Here is an 18,650-nt window from a genome sequence, read left to right on the forward strand (position 1 = left end):
CATTCCAAAGAAATCAGGTAACTGTCGAAATCATATAGCTAGGAAGGAGCAGAATTTGAAAGTAGGACTAGATTGCCTGTCTTCAAAATATTTCCATTGTTATGTACTTATGATTGGTAGGGGGCGTAAAATCATCCAACTCTAGGTTAACACTTTTATTTGCAGATGAAGCCTACAGATGTATCAAGACTTGACAAAGGTCAAAAAACAAAAACCAAAACCAAAACCAACCAACCAACCCAAAAGAAAAAAAAGAAAAACCCCAAACTTTTTTGTGATCTTTTCACTACTCTAGCCTTTCTTCCTATATCACATTTACTAAGAGCTCATCACTTAATGAAAACAAGGGGTCATGCAAAGGCCAGAGCAGTACTGAAGACCCTATGCCAGAACCCAGTGAAGCCACTTTGCATAAAAAACACTCAATGATATGCTGAGAAACATATTATAAAAGCTACATTATTTTTCTGTGAATGTTTTTGCTGTGTAAATTACATTTATGCTATTAGGCATGAGAGTAAGTAGATAGTGGGGAAAAGCTGAACAGATAGTCTAAAGTATTCAAGGAATAAACAATTTCTACTTGTTTTTGCGTGCATTTTTCGAATTATCTTTTAGCGGAATTACTGTAGTCTGCAGATCTGGTTTCCAAAAGTCAGTATAAAAATATATGCCCAGTGTAAAAAAAAATCAAACCAAACAAGGTAAACATCAAATTTTGAAGCTCCTTTTTACCTTTCAGTGCAGTTCTATTCCCCTGGTTAAGTTCTATTTACAATTTTGTATCCTCTCAAAATATTTGCTTTGTATTTAGGTCAACAGATAGATATCAGGAAAATTACATTAATAAAAATTAGTACACTAATTCAATGAAAGGTTAAAAAAATAGCAAAAAATATGTCCAAGAGAGGGACCAATAGAAAATAAGATGGTGGACTTAAATCCAAATATAGCAGTAATTAGCAGTCTAAACACTTTGCTATGAAGGAAGAGGGTTGTAGACTCTGCTAAAAGCCAAATCCAATTGAATGCTGTTTAAAAAAGGCATATCTAAAACAAAGGGCACAGAAGGTTTAAGCATCAAAATATGGAAAATATGGACAAAGTTAAAAGATGGATAGAGGATATATCTTTTTGTAGACATTTTAAAGACCATTTAGAAGTTAAAATTTTTTAAAAAGTAGAGATAAGGAGAAACATGGTAGAATGATGAAATGTTTAACTTTCCAGAAAGATATACCAAATTTAAATTTGTATGCATCCCATAACATAGCCTCTAATGACCAAAAACTTAGAGGAATGTAAGAAGATATAGCCAAATCCAAAATCAAGTGGTAATCTTGCTCAGTAACAGATGACAAAAACTTCATACTAGCAGAAAAGAAATTTTAGGAAAGATCTAGAAGGTCTGATTAATTTGATGAAAACAAGAGCTAAGGAACATAGTTAGAATCCTATCCACAACAACTGCAGAATACCATTTTTTTCTAAGCAAACGCAAAACACGTAAAAAATCTGATGATTTGCTAGGCTATAAAGTAAGTTTCAACAAATTTCAAAGGATTTTGAAAGTGTACACATGTTTACAAACCACAATGCAATCAAGTTAGAAATATACAATAAAATATAACTGAACATCACTATATATTTGCAAGTATATATATCTAAATAATCCATGGGTCAAAGAAGAATGCATAAAGGAATTTTAATGAAAATACTACATATCATATCTGTGGGTTGCATCTAAAATTGTGTCTAGAAGAAAAGCTATAGCTTTAAAATTAACATTGGAAGAGCATGAGCTGAAAAGTAACCAGCAAACTGACCACCTTAAAATATTTGAAAGCAAGCACAAAATAAACAAATGTAGATGGAAAGAAATAAGAACCTAACAGCCTAAATTAATGAAATTTAAAAAATAAATAAAATGGATAAATTAAAAACAAATATACTTCTTTAAAGTAGGTATTAAACAGCTAACTAAATAATAAAAGGTCCTTGTTCTTTCATATACCAAGATTTGTTTTAAAATTACAGTAATTAAGAGAATGGGATATTAGTGGAGAGATTAAAAATAAACCTGCTGATATAGGGGAATAATATGTAGTCGTGAAAATAATAAAAACATTATTTTCTACTAATATGAAAGACCTCTGAGATATATTATTTGTTAAGAAAAATAAGTTGAAGAACAGTGTAGATATGGTATGCTACATTTTATGTAAAAGTAGCTGAAGGAAAGAATCTATATTTCTATTTGCCTCTATGTGCATTAAAATTATACACAGAAGAATATATAAGAAATTAACATCCATGGATATTTACTGGGTGGTGGGAGAAAGAAGGTAGATATTTAAAAAATATATTAAAAATTGAAAATTGTCACTGGCATAAGAGGCTATCAGTATAAAAAAGTAAAACTAGACCCTTAAATCTCAAAATTAAATTTAGAAATATTACAAGCCTAAAGTGAAAGGCAAAACAATAAAGCTTTATAAAATACCAGGAAAATATTTTAATCACCTTGATTTAAGGAAAATCTTTTAATAAAAGAACAAAAAGTATTGCCCATAAAAGAAAATGTTGATAAATTAGACAACATAAAAATTAATAAATTATATTCATCCTCAGATAGATTAAAGAGTGAAAAAATAAGCCAAAGAACAAGCAATGATATCTGGATTATATATTATAAGAAAAAAATTAGTATACCAAATATATAAAGAATTCCTATCATTTTGTAATTAAAGAAACAGTTAAATTAAAATTGGGACAATACATATTAAGACACTAGTTTTAACTGCCTAATATTTGGCACCATATTTAAGATTTCATTGGGTCATTTATACTTTTTATTCTAATTCTCATTTAAAAACTAAGTCAAGGGCTTCCCTGGTGGCGCAGTGGTTGAGAGTCCACCTGCCGATGCAGGGGACACAGGTTCGTGCCCCGGTCTGGGAAGATCCCACATGCCTCAGAGAAGCTGGGCCCGTGAGCCATGGCCGCTGGGCCTGCACATCTGGAGCCTGTGCTCCGCAACGGTAGAGGCCACAACAGTGAGAGGCCTGCGTACCGCAAAAATAAATAAATGAATAAATAAAAAAAAAAAAAAAAAAAAAAAAAACTAAGTCAAAAAATTAGATTGTAACAAAAGAAGAGTTTAATTTAAAAATCTGTGAACTGCTGATTCCACTAAATTGCACTACTTTGATCATTGAAAACATACGTTGAAAGGAATTTTTCAGAAATAATGAAGAGTATCTATTCAGGGATTTTGACTTAGTCTCACTTTTGTTATAAAAAGTTTTTCAACTAGGTCTAAAGTCCATCGAAATTCATGTTTAAAGAAAATTCTTGTTTGATGTTGACCAGGTACATAAGAAGTAAATGAGAAAAAAAATAAAACTTGGAAATTAGTGACAAAATGTAGAGATAAATGGAAAGAAGTTTGAGAGAATCAAATAAGAACAATCAATTGAAGTATTAACTTCAAATAATTATTTGAAGTATATGACAAAGAATTCATTGTCTCTTTCAAAAGACTATTTCTATTGCCTCTTTATAGTCTGCCTAACATTTAAAAATAAGGTTGTATTGAATATCATTATATCATAGCCTGTTATGTTGGTTATTTCCTAAGAAAAACAAACAAACAAACATCATTGCCATGAAATATTCACCTTTGTCAAAGAACAGATATTGCAGTGAAAATAATAAACTGTGCTAGAAATATCTGTACAGACTACTCCCCTCTTATAGGTTAGTAAGCAATGATCATTATTCCAGATCCTCAAGCATATTTCAGTCAGTATTTTGGAAAAGCTTTCTTGAAAAACTCCAACAATTTTCCTTTTAAGTATTCTACACTGTTATTTGAGGTCATAAAAACAAAAGGAGGGCCAGTTCCTATGCCTTTGTCCTTTGTTAAAATAATTTAAAATTACAACAGGATTCAAAAAAGTAACTGAGCCTGCGAAAGGCATTCTGCAGTAGGAGAGTCTCTGATTCAAAATGCCTCACCATTTAATCACCTAGAACTTGTCCTTTAATTGAATATTCAACTTTTCTTTTTTCTTGGAGACTGACTTTGCTTGGATTGAAATAAACAGCATAGAAAGAGGATGATTTCATTTAGGTAGATTTCATATCTTGATGGATTATGAAGGAACACTTACACTTCAGATTTAAATTTTAAAAGGATTTAACAACATTCTACTTAATGTTCAGAGAATAACTCATGATTCATAATGATCTTTATAAATTTACTAAAGATTATTTTGTAGGATATCCAATTAAATCTGACAGTAATTTGAAGTAGGTTTCCTTTTGATAATGATACTTGCTGATGACACATGATAAAATTACTACATAGAATTTGGACTTTGGTGATGTAAACCACCCCTTTTCTATTTCATATTAGTGTTTTTTGGCAAAAGGAAAAACGATTTTGGAATAATCTTGAATTGTATTTTCACATTTCAACTTTACTAAGTGGTTATTATTAAACAAGTCCAAAGAGATTTCATGTTAATGCTATTTAATAGACAAAAATCCTCCTTTTGTAGCAGTTTGTGCTTTAGGGTTTTAAAGTAGACACACAAAACACACGTTGAAATACCATTTAGAGGATGGATGGTTTGTTCATTCCCTGGAGACTGAGGTACTCCTGTAACATAACAAAGCATAGAAATAATGTCGACTATATTCATACCCAAACCATAGACCCTCTCTAGAGAATTTGATTATTATGTCTCACCTACTTCACCTTAAAATGAATTTGTTACCAGGAGAATACCTGATTCCAAAGGAAAAATATATATGAGTGTTAAAAAGAGAGAGAGAGAGCACTCTAAACATCTTTTCATTGGAACTTAAGTTTGGAAAAGAGGAGCCAAAGATAATGTCTTTGGATAAGAGTTAAGCCATCATGTTGAATCATTTTGCCAACTGATTTAAGAGTTTTATTGAATGTCTCCACTTTCCTCTTTCCCCTCAAAACTCTTGGGCTTGGCAATATAACAGAATGTTTACTGCACAGATTCTGGACCTAATCTTCCTAGGTTCAAAACCAAGCCCTTTTACTTCCTATGTAACTGAGACAGTTCTTTAAAATTCTTGAGTCTCTCATCCTGAGAAAAATAGTGATCATGATGATAACCATAGTACCTACCTCCATAGTATCAGATTAAATGAACAAAATTTGTAAAGCACTGTTGGGAAGGTAACATTTACCTCTAACCTCTTAAGGCTTTTCAGATGGACCTGAGAATTACATTTACAGAAGACAGATTAACAGAAGAAAAGCATTCACATTTATATGTTTTAGGTGACATAAGAGCCGTCATAAGGAAATAAAGACCCAAACAAGTGGCAAAACCTAAATGCTTTTATACTAGATTGGCCAAAGAGAGGCAATTGTGGAAAAGTGACTAAAATACAGGGAGGCTAAAGGAAGATAAGAATTACTTTAACAAGGTCTGTTTGTATAGAATTCTCTTGGCTTTGACTTCCTATCAAAGAATGTTTCTTTTCTCCTGGTATAGACAGGGCATCTTTTACGTGGGAGTTTGTTTGTTTTTTTTTTGCGATACACGGGCCTCTCACTGTTGTGGCCTCTCCCGTTGCGGAGCACAGGCTCCGGATGTGCAGGCTCAGCGGCCATGGCTCACGGGCCCAGCCGCTCCGCGGCATGTGGGATCTTCCCGGACCGGGGCACGAACCCGTGTCCCCTTCATCGGCAGGCAGACTCTCAACCACTGCGCCACCAGGGAAGCCCTACATGGGAGTTTTTAATCTCCTGCTTTCAGGAAGAAAAAGGGAGATTAAGAGTGCCCTTCCTGCATCTGCTATTTTATTAAGTGCCTTTGGTTCAAAATAATTTTTATGCCAAAGTGACATATATTGAGGTGGCATATTCTGCCACCTTTCAGCACTTAGAACAGCAGCTAGCCCATAACACATGCTCTATGAGGGTTAGTTACTATGCATTTGGAATATGTTAAGAAAATCTTTGTTTTTATTTTTTACTTCTGTTATAAAATTGGAATAATAAAATGAGGCTCTATGTTGAAAAACTCTTGCAAGGAAGATCCTAAATTTTTGGAGACCTAAATAATTACAACAATAATGATAACAATAAACATAAAAACATAGTATAAAGATAGTATACTTTTTAACTGCCAGGCACTGTGCAAGATGTTATATATATACTTAATTATTCTTTAAACTTTACATATATCTTGAGAAATAGCTTTTATTATTCCTATTTTACAGAGTAAAAAAGGAAAACTTAATCATTTTTACTAATGTCCAAGTAGTCAGACAGGAAGAAGATAGAAGTAAATAGCTTACTACTTTTCAGGCTTACTTCATGATTTTATGCCATTCCACCATGGACCCTAGGTAAATGTTGTATTGATCCTCTGAATAGCTCTCCATTTACAGCTACCTTCCTTTGTCTGGAATGCAATAGCTCCCTTACTTAGTCTAACTCAGATATCATCTATTTGTGCTACCTTCTCTGATTTCTCTAGGCAGAATAAATTATACAGCACTAGCTGTCCACTGACAGTATATTACTACTATAATCCATTTTGGAACCTGGCTTACATCAGAGTTGATGGTGAACAACTAGAGGATTAGACAGTATTTTCAGGTACTTAATTTATACAGTAAGACTCATAAAGTATACAATATATTTGTTAAATAATACCCTTGGAATGATCATATTGAGAATTCAGAACAATCAATACTATAAGGAATAGAGAGGGACATTGCATTATGATAATGGGATCAATTCACCAAGAAGGCATGATGATCTTAAATGTGTATATTCTTAACAAGAGCTTCAAAATTCATGCAGTGAATACTGGTAGCCTGAAAGGAGAAATAGGCAAATCTACAATTATATTTGGAGATTTCAACATGCCTCGCTGAAAAATCACTAGAATAAACAAACAGAAAATAATAAGGCTATGTAAGACTGAAACATCATCAACTTGGCATTGATATTTATGGAACACCTTACCCAAGAAAAGCAGAATAAAAGCCAATCCAAGGACACTAAAATGAACAATTTATCAGATAGACCATATCTGTGCCATAAAAATAAATCCAACAAAGTTAAAATAATTGAAATTATACAATTTATTTTCTCTCATCATCACTAAATTCTGTAAATCAGTAACAGGAAGATATCTTAAAATGTCCCAACATTTGGAAACTAAACAACATACTTCTAAATAACTCATAAACCAAAGAGAAAATCAAAGTTAGTTTAAAAAATATTTTGAATTGAGTAAAAATAAAAACAACATATAAAGTATGCAGGTCTTATGGTTCTGGGACCCAATTCTAACCTGTGTGGGTATGGGGAGGTTAGGGGATGGATGTGGAGGTTTCCTCACACCAACAAGCAGTTCTTGGATACCAGCAGGCTGTCTGAGAATTCATCTCAATTCTGACACTACCTACTTGAAGATAGCATCAGACCCCACCAGTTAAGGGCTCCATCCTACAAAACCGATACAGACTTTAAAGTTATAATCAGATTTTCAGCTGCATGGAGGGTCAGTGCCCCTAACCCCTTGAGCTGTTTAAGAGTCAACTGTAATTCAGGAATAGCCATATAGAAGAAATGGATAGGGCAAGGTGTGAGTAAAGGGCACAGAACTTCCATGCTCTCTCAGAGTACCACTTTCTTCAGTCAATTCACCAACTGGGAGCTCTCAGAATCCTGTCCTTTTTTGGGTTTTATGGACGCTTCATTGCAAAAGAATGATTGGTTAAATCATTGACCACTGGTGATTGATTCAACCTTCAGCCCCCCTTCCCTCCGTGGAGGTCAGGAGAGTAGGATTTAAAGTTCCTACCTTGTAATCCCCTGGCAACCAGCCCCCATCCTTAGGTGGAAACCAAAAGTCACCTCATTAACAAACAAAAGACACCTTTGTTGCTTTTATCACTTAAGAAATTCCAAGGGTTTTAGGAACTTTGTCCTATAAATGGGAATGAAGAGGAAATATATATATTTCTTCTTATAAGTCACAATATCACAGCAGGGCACAGATAAAGCGATATTTAGAAGGAAATCAATGAAACTAAGAACATAATGGCAATAGTGAAAAATCAATGATATAAAACTTGCACATTAAAAATATCAACAATTAATTTGAAATGGATTATAGACCTAAATATAAAACCTAAAATTCTGGAAGAAATACAGGAGAATATGTTTATCATCTTGGAATAGGCAATTATTTGTTAGATAGGAAATAAACTATAACATTTTTTAAATTGGGTATGATCAAAATGTAAAAACTTCTCTTTAAGGAGCATTATTAGAAAGTCTGGATACAATCCTTAGACTAGAAAAAAATTTTGCAAAATCCATATAGGGTTAAAGCCTCACTTCAACAATATATAAAGAGACCTCAAAACTCATTATTAAGAAAACAAACAATGCAATTTTCAAAGGGGCAAAAGCTTTGAACAGACAGCTCAAAGAAGATATAAGAATAGCAAATAAGCACACAGAAGGAATGGAAGGATGCTTAACATCTTTAATCATCAGATAAATGAAAATTAAAACCACAGTGTGAAACCACTACAGACCCACTAGAATGGCTAAACATAAAACCAAACTGAAATAAAAGAAAGAGTAAGAAAAGATTGAAAGTACTGAATGCTGACAAATATGTGTAGTAAGCAAGGAGAACTCTCAGACACTGCTGCAGAAGATGCAATGAAATCATATGTCCACAGAAAGCCTGTTAAAGAAAGTTTATAGCAGCTTTGTTCTTAATTTCCCCAAACTGGAAATGGTCAAAATGGCCATCAACTGGTGAATGAATAAAACATTGCTGTATATCTATGCAAATAAATTCTACTGAGGAAACACAGACATGAACTACTGAAACATGTAATAATACTGAATAATTTAAAAAGCATTATTCTAATTAAGAGAAGCTAACATTAAAGGTCATGTATTGTATGATTCCACTGATATAAAATGTCCAAAGTAGGTATGTCTATAGAGACAGAAAATAGATTAATGGTTGCCAGGGTCTTGGGTGGGAAGAGACAACTGTCTGCAAAGCAGTATGAAGGAACTTTTGGAGGTGATAGTATTATCCTGTATTCTGATTGTAGTGGTGATTTCACAACTTTATATATTTGTTAAAATTCATAGATTTGTGCAGCTAAAAAGGGTGAATTTTACTGTATGCAAATTATATCACTATACACCTGGTTTTTAAAAATATTAGAAAAAAGACAGACTGTCATTTAGCAGTTTTGATATATAAATATTATAATTAATTAATAAGAGCTCAAAAATATGGAGGGAAGGAAATTATCAAAGATAGAAAAAAAACATTCCAACAACTAGAGAACATAATTCTCTACATTAAAAAGATCTACACATGTACTCACACACACACAGGAATATAAACACTAGATCCACACCAATGCATTCTTCATGAAAACTCAGATCAAGAAATATAAAGATGAGAATCATCAAATCCTTTATTTGAGGAAAAATAAAAGGCCATAAACAGTATGTCAAAAATCAGAAAGGCATCAGTCATCAGCAAAAGTGAAAGCTAGTAGACAACAGAGCTATGCCTTCAGAATTCTGAGGCAAAATGATTTCTACTTAGATTTACACTTCACCAAGTGTAAGGATGAAACAGGCATTTTTAAACATCAAGCTATCAACAATTTATTATGTATGAATACATTCTTAAAAGGCTACTGGAAGATATGTTTTACCATCTTAAGGGAGTAAATTAAGAAAATGGACATAAGTGCCAGGTATCAAAAAATCTAGCATCAAAATGGTGAAAGAAATTTCCAGTACACTGGAAATTTTATTTGTCTACTCTTGAATTTCTTTCATCATATTTTCTTTCGTATCAGCTAAACAAATTATTGACTTTTTAAATAGCCAAACATTTTGTACTTTGTAGTTTATAGAAATGATTTATAAAGAATAGAATTATTGTTTTTAAATTAAGCTTTATATTCCTCCTCTATCATCAATATATATATTCTTTGATACATGTGATATATGTTCAATTTCACAGTTATTAGTATATAAGCTCTTTAAAACAATTTAATAATGTATAATTATGTTCTACATCTACTTAGAATTCTACAAGTTCATCTAAATACTTTATTTTTCTTTAAAATAATTATAAAGTCAAAAAATGGTATATTTAACTGATGAGCAATACCCTCTGCTTTTTTGACGGTTAGTTGCTTTGGACATATTAAAAACAACCTAATTCATCAATGCCTCGTCAGATTTTAATATGTGATGACAGCCTGTCAATTGACAAGAATGTAGGAAAGCATTTTCTTTACTAAGTTGACATTATAACTTGATGAATCCTGTGTTTCAATGACAGTCATCTCTTTGCCTTTCAACCAGCATGTTCTATTTGAAATTCAGTTTACAAGACAAATTATGATAAAGGTCATTTGTTTAAAAACTCTATGCCCTTTCTCGCCTTTTGACTTTAAATGGAAAACACAAAGCACAATTTCCCACATTCAGAATCTTATATTTTTAGAGTATTTTTATTAGTAGGCTCCCATAATTGCAAATTTTAAAGCTATGCAAAAATCAATATCCTACTATCAAGACCAGTTATTGAAGAAATATGTACTTTGAGAAACCTCATCAGTGATTACCAAATGAAATAAAAATTAATAAATAAATGATGGCAATTTACTATATTGAGAAAGACAGCTTAACTCTTTTTCAAAGCTCTAGATGTATCTTAAATAAAATAAAGTAAGCTTGATTCCAAATCATCTTAAACATTATTTTATATGTAAAATTATGCTATTACCCAGAGTAGGATATAAAATATCCATAATTGGCTTTAAATTATACTGTATCCCTTCAAGCCCCCAAATTTCACAGAATCTCATCTCTCTGTTACCAGTATCCAGTGCTCCTACCTTAAATTTGATTGACTAGTTTGTGCCTGAAGTTGCTTTGATGGAAGCTCCCAAATAATCTCATCCTTACTTATGTTATGTGAGGGTTTTTTGTTAGTTTCTTCTTCAGAGAATGAAAGACAAATCCAAAAACTCTAGGGAGATGTCTCTCAGGTGACTCTGGAGGTTCACAATGAAAATTTTGACTCTATGAAGCTGTGAGGATGAGGGCAATTATATGTAGAAGGGATTGAGATGCTGAAATAATCCCCAATAAAATATCTTGGGAATGATAATCCTACATTGCTTCCATGTTTTATTTAAGCATCACCTAAGAGCAAAATCCTCAAGAAGAAGCCAGTATTCACTTGCAGAAATATGTTACTGAACAATACTCACACATATATATGTATTTGAACAATGAGGCAAGGTGTTTTGTGGCTAATTTCATGTTTAGGGGCATAGACTGTGCACACAGAAAGACCTGAGATTGAAAATCTTCCCTTATTAGGTGTATATACTTGGATAAATTATTTTCCTACTTGGAGGTGCTGTTTCTTATCTGTGTGTAACTGTATTTCCGTAGCAATTATTTTCTGGATAATTGCTCATGCTCATGCACTGCAGAACATCTAGCTCCTTTTCAGTCTTCCCCAGTTTTTTGGAGACCATAGGAATGTCTCAACTGTGCTTATGAAGATATTTGTTGGCCTCTAGTCTTCTCATGATTTTATATCACTGCAAATAAAAAATGACTTTAGTGGGGTTCCCACTGGAGCCCTCCGTAGGACTATTTGTCCCTGTTCTCTCCCATTACACCTCATTTTATCCTCCTCCTCTTTACAGGCCTCCATACCTATGGAAAATCAGTTAAGGTGAATTGGTACCCAGTGGCATCAGTCCACTGGGTCTTCAATAAAACAAGACCCTGAGTCCCATCTGAGGCCCAGTCAGAACCCATAACGGGTATAAAACTAGAATAAGAATGCATATTGTGGAGTTAATGAGGTAATTTGTGTACAATTATTACATTTCTTCTGTTCCAAACACTGTAACAGGTACTTATATCCGTTAGCATACTTAAAACCTATACAGTGCAAGCTATGCAGAATTATTATTTTCCCTGTTTCACAGATGAAGCAACTAAAACGTAGAGAAATTTGTTCAAATGGAACCAGCCAGCAACTAATTGAGCTAGATTTGAAAACTTGTCTGCTGTCATCTATATATAGCTGAGCCAACAAAGCATTTTTTTTCTCTCTCACTCTCTCTCTTTCTCTGTAGTTATCTATCTCAAACTGTCTGATTCAATATATCTAATCATGCAAATTTGTGATAATTTTTTTTGCTGCTGTTGTGTTAATATTTCCAAGAAGCTAAAAAGGCAACAACTCAAATATAATGTTTGGGAAACAAAATTTTATGCTAAGATTATTTTAAAAATAAATATAACAAAAGATATATTTATGACATTGTCTGGAAGACTTTGGAAAAAGTATAAATATCTATCAGAGACATTCAAGATGGTGGAGGAGTAAGACATGGAGATCACCTTCCTCCCCACATCAGATATACAACTACATGTGGAACAAATCGTACAGAACACCTACTGAACACTGGCAGAAGACCTCAGACTTCCCCAAAGGCAAGAAACTCCCCACGTACCTGGGTAGGGCAAAAGAAAAAAGAAAAAACAGAGACAAAAGAATATGAATGGGACCTGCACCTCTGGGAGTGAGCTGTGAAGGAGGAAAAGTTTCCACACACTCGGAAGCCCCTTCGGAGACAGGGCGTGGCGGGGAGGAAGCTTTGGAGCCATGGAGGAGAGCGCAGCAACAGCAATGCAGAGCACAAAGCAGAGAGATTCCCGCACAAAGGATTGGTGCCGACCAGCACTCACCAGCCTGAGAGGCTTGTCTGCTCACTCACCGGGGCGGGCGGGGGCTGAGAGGTGAGGCTCTGGCTTCAGAGGTCAGATTTCAGGGAGAAGAATGGGGTTGGCTGAGTGAACACAGCCTGAAGGGGGCTAGTGCGCCACAGCTAGCCGGGAAGGTGTCCAGGAAAATGTCTGGACCTGCTGAAGAAGTAAGAGACCATTGTTTCGTGGTGCGCGAGGAGAGGGGATTCAGAGCACCGCCTAAATGAGCTCCAGACGTGGGCACGAGCCGCGGCTATCATCAGAGACACTGGAGATGGGCATGAGACACTAAGGCTGCTGTTGTAGCCAGCAAGAAGCCTGTGTGCAAGCACAGATCACTATCCACACATCCCCACCCGGGAGCCTGTGCAGCCCGCCATTGCCAGGGTCCCATGATCCAGGGACAACTTGCCCGGAAGAACACACGTCATGCCTCAGGCTTTTGCAACGTCATGCCGGCCTCTGCCGCAGCCGCTGCAGGCTCGCCCCGCATTCCGTACCCCGCCCTCTCTCTGGCCTGAGTGAGCCAGAGTCCCCTAGACAGCTGTTACTTTAACCACTCTGTCTGAGCAAAGAAAAGACGCCCTCAGGTGACCTAAAGGCAGAGGTGGGGCCAGATCCAAAGCTGAACCCCAGGAGCTGAGCGAACAGAGAAAGGGAAATCTCTCCCAGTAGCCTCAGAAGCAGTGGATTAAATCTCCACAATCAACTTGATGTACCCTGCATCTGTGGAATACATAAATAGACAACGAATCATACCAATATTATGGTGGTGGATTTTGGAAGCAACAATATATATATATATTTTTTCTTTTTCTCATTTTTTGTGTATGTGTATGCTTCTGTGTGTGATTTTGTCTGTAGAGCTTTGCTTTTACATTTGTCCTAGGGTTCTGTCTGTCCATCTTTTTTCTTCTTTTTTTGGATAGTTTTTACTGCTTGTTATCATTTGTACACTTGGTTTTGTTGCTTTCTGCTTTTTTTCTTAATTTTTAAAATTTTTAATAAATATTTTTAATTCTAATAACTTTATTTTATTTTTTTCTTTCCACTCAATGACAAGCAAGTTACAGTGCTGGACACCCTATGCCAAACAACTAGAAAGACAGGAATACAACTCCACCCATTGGCAGAGAGGCTGCCTAAAATCATAAGAAGGTCACGGACACCCCAAAGCATACCACTGGATGTGGACCTGCCCAACAGAAAGACAAGATACAGCCTCATCCACCAGAACACAGGCACTAGTCCCCTCCACCAGGAAGCTAACACAACCCAGTGAAGCAACCTTAGCCACTGGGGGCAGACAACAAAAACAGCAGGAACTACAAACCTGCAGCCTGAAGAAAGGAGACCACAAACACAGTAAGTTAAGCAAAATGAGAAGACAGAGAAACACACAGCAGATGATGGAGCAAGGTAAAAATCCACGAGACCAAACAAATGAAGAGGAAATAGGCAGTCTACCTGAAAAAGAATTCACAGTAACAATAGTAAAGATGATCCAAAATCTTGGAAATAGAATGGAGAAAATACAAGAAATGTTCAACAAGGAACTAGAAGAACTAAAGAGCAAACCAACAATGATTAACAACACAATAAATGAAATTAAAAATTCTCTAGAAGGAATCAGTAGCAGAATAACTGAGGCAGAAGAATGGATAACTGACCTGGAAGATAAAATAGTGGAAATAATTACCACAGAGCAGAATAAAGAAAAAAGAATTAAAAGACATGAGGAACGTCTCAAAGACCTCTGTGAAAACATTAAACGCACCAACATTCGAATTATAGGGGTCCCAGAAAAAGAAGAGAAAAAGAACAGGACTGAGAAAATATTTGAAGAGAAATATGGGAAAGGAAATAGTCAATCAAGTCCAGGAAGCTCAGAGAGTCCCATACAGGATAAATCCAAGGAGAAACATGCCAAGACACATATTAATCAAACTATCAAAAATTAAAGACAAAGAAAAAATATTAAAAGCAACAAGGGAAAACCAAAAAACAGCTCATAGTTCAGCAGAAACTCTGCAAGCCATAAGGGAGTAGTAGGACATATTTAAAGTGATGAAAGGGAAAGACTTACAACCAAGATTACTCTACCCAGCAAGGATCTCATTCAGGTTCGACAGAGAAATTAAAAGCAAGCACAAGCAACAGCTAAGAGAATTCAGCACCACCAAACGAGCTTTACAACAAATGCTAAGGAACTTCTCTGGCAGGAAACACAAGAGAAGGAAAAGACTTACAATAACAAACCCCAAACAATTAATAAATGGTAATAGAAACATACATATCAATAATTACCTTAAATGTAAATGGACTAAATGCTCCAACCAACAGACAAAGACTGGCTGAATGGATACAAATATGGGACCTGTATATATGCTGTCTAAAAGAGACTCAATTCACACCTAGAGACACATACAGACTGAAAGTGAGGGGATGGAAAAAGATATTCCATGCAAGTGGAAATCAAAAAAAAGTTGGGGGCTTCCCTGGTGGCGCAGTGGTTGAGAGTCCGCCTGCCGATGCAGGGGACACGGGTTCGTGCCCTGGTTCGGGAAGATCCCACATGCCGCGGATTGGCTAGGCCCGTGAGCCATGGCTGCTGGGCCTGCGCGTCCGGAGCCTGTGCTCCACAACGGTAGAGGCCACAACAGTGAGAGGCCCGCGTACTGCAAAAAAAATAATAATAATAAAATAATAAATAAAAGTAGTCATAGTAATTTACCAGTGTTACCATTAGTGGGGAGACATTAATACCTGAAATGTTAAAGAAGAAGAAAGTTTGTGAATAGATTATGATAAAAGGTAGACTTATCACTACAAAGTACATGGTAGCATAGACACTGGATTTTTTGTTTATTTAAATGAAACACATATTTGACGTACACATAAACATAGAACATTAAAATGTTTTACCCTGTGATATTCTTAAGGAAATATTAATATACAAAACTCTCTAACGTGTCAGAAGGATTTCTTTCAAATTCTACATTATAGAATACACAAAGTTCAATTTTTTTATGCCATCAAAGGGAGACCTAATTTAGGAGTTTAGATTTCCTTAAAGAAATGCAGGTAGGTGAGGGCCTGAGGAATACAGCTAAAGCTATTACACCTGGGAATCATTATGAATGATCATGATTGGAAATGGAAGTTACTGGGAGTTAAGAGTGGAACTGTCTCTCTTACCAAAAACAAAAACAAAATTCTAAGGATCAAATATTTTATTTATATTTTTTTCAATTTCCGTTTATTTATTTATAATTTTTATTTTATATTGGAGTATAGTTGATTAACAGTGTTGTGTTAGTTTCAGGTGTATAGCAAAGTGATTTAGTTATACATATACATGTATCTATTCTTTTTCAAATTCTTTTCCCATTTATCACAGAATACTGAGCAGAGTTCCCCGCCGCTATACACTAGGTCCTTGTGGGTTATCTATTTTAAATACAGTAGTGTGTACAAATATTTTAAGAAGAAACTGCCTCATGTTAGAATATGTAATTATAGTGTTCTCATTAAAAATTTTTCAGAGACTTAAATTATCTAAATCACATAATGAAGTTAACACATGTCTAAATAACAAAGTAATTTACAACTGCTAAAAATAACTGCATTAAATTAATAGTCTGAATATGGACATTCCATGAGTTACAGGCAGACATATATTGTCCTATAATTGATCAATGTGGCTTGTCAACTAGATTTTGCACACACATATAATCATCATATAAGTGTGATACTTGGCATTATCAGACTATATTACTTTATAACTCAAATTCTGAATCACTTAAAATGTGTTTTATTAGTTAAATGTGTTTAATTACCACTTATTAGGCATATTTGCAGTTAACATTACATACTGAATGTATTTTTTTATTTACTGAATGATCATATTAGCCCATGCATACTGGCAAATCAACCATGAGACTTTTGCTCTATGACTTACCTAAAAGTTACATTTTTAGAAGCTTGGTTTTGGTATATATGTATTTCTATACAGTTCATTTTTTTTTTTTAGTTTTTTAAATTGGAGTATAGTTGCTTTACAATATTGTGTTAATTTATACTGTACAGCAAAGTGAATCAGCTATACGTATACATATATCCCCTCTTTTTTGGATTTTCGTCTCATTTAGGTCACCACAGAGCACTGAGTAGAGTTCCCTGTGCTATACAGGTTTTCATTAGTTATTTATTTTATACACAGTATCAATAGTGTATATATGGCAGTCCCAATCTCCTAATTCACCCCTGCTTTCACCCTTGGTATCCATACGTTTGTTCTCTATGTCATATTTTCTTAGTGACATTTTTGTGATACAGAGGTGATTTTTGAATTTAGATTTTTATATTGTTTGTGCAATAGAAATGAATGCTTACATTGTTAAATGATAATAACATTTTTACTTCTGCAGTATTTCTATAGCAATGCTGGAAATTATTTTTAAGAATAGGGACTGTGTCAAATTCCCTGGGTTGACTTTCCAGCTGCATCAATTATGAACCTTGTGACACTGAACAAGTTACTACTTAACTTCTCTAAGCTTTTTTTCCCCATCTTTGAAAAGAAAGATGTAGTAACACAACACAATAGGTACTTAACCCAACTAAATGAGATATTCACAATATCTGGAACATGGATAATGTTCAGTAATTATTAGACTTTATTTTTCATTGTATGTTTTTACCTTTACCAAAATATAAGTTCCAGTTAATACCACTACCAAATTTTACTTCAATCTATTAAAAAATATTGTGAACAATTCCACTTTCAAAAAATACTCAAAATTTTAGTGCTATAAATCAAATAACTAAAGTAAGAAATTACATTTTGAATAGATACCACAATTAAAAGACAAAATATCCCCTTTGAATGTTTATTTCAATCCTAAGTGTAATGCACACTAAACTTTACTTTTGCTTAACCATACAGAAACAGTAAAGGGAACATGCATTTTCCTGTTTTTTTTTTTTTTCCTTAGCCTTGTGGGAAGTTTCTTAATTTTAACAGATTTTATTCACAGCAGACTTCTATTGAATCATATCTTATATAACTGATCTGACCCATGTTCAAATTATTAACTGTATATTTTTTGAGATCAAATCTTTGTTTCTTCCATTACAATTTTTTAGCAGACTTTATTTTCTTGAACAGTTTCAGGTTTCCAGAAAGCTTGAGCAAAAAGTATAGAGTTCCCGTATTTTCCTCTTCCCCACCTCCTGTTTCTCCTATCATTAACATCTTATGTTGGTGTGCTACATTTATTAAAATTGATGAGCCAATATTGATACGTCATTAACTAAAATCCATAGTTTACCTTAAGATTCACTCTTTCTGTTATACATTCTATGGGTTGTGACAAATGTATAATAACATGTATCTGCTGTTAAAGTACCACACAGAATAGCTTTAATACCTGAAAAGTCCTCTGTGTTTTATTTATTTATCATCACCTCCCTTCCCCAGACCCTCAGTCAGCCACGGATCTTTTTGCTGTGTTCGTAGTTTTGCCTTTTCTACCATGTCACATAATTGGGATCATACAATATGTAGCCGTCAGGTTGTCTTCTTTCACTTAGCAATATGCGTTTAAATATGCTCCATGTTTTTTTGTGACTTCATATCTTTCTTTTTATTATTGAATAATATTCCATTGTGTGTATGTACCACAGTTTATCCATTCACCTATTGAAGGACATCTTGTTCACTTCCAGGTTTTAGTAATTATGAATAAAGCTGCTATAAACATTTGTGTGCAGGAGTTTTTTT

This window comes from Delphinus delphis, chromosome 11 (assembly GCF_949987515.2).
Source record: "Delphinus delphis chromosome 11, mDelDel1.2, whole genome shotgun sequence".
Taxonomy (NCBI): Eukaryota; Metazoa; Chordata; class Mammalia; order Artiodactyla; family Delphinidae; genus Delphinus; species Delphinus delphis.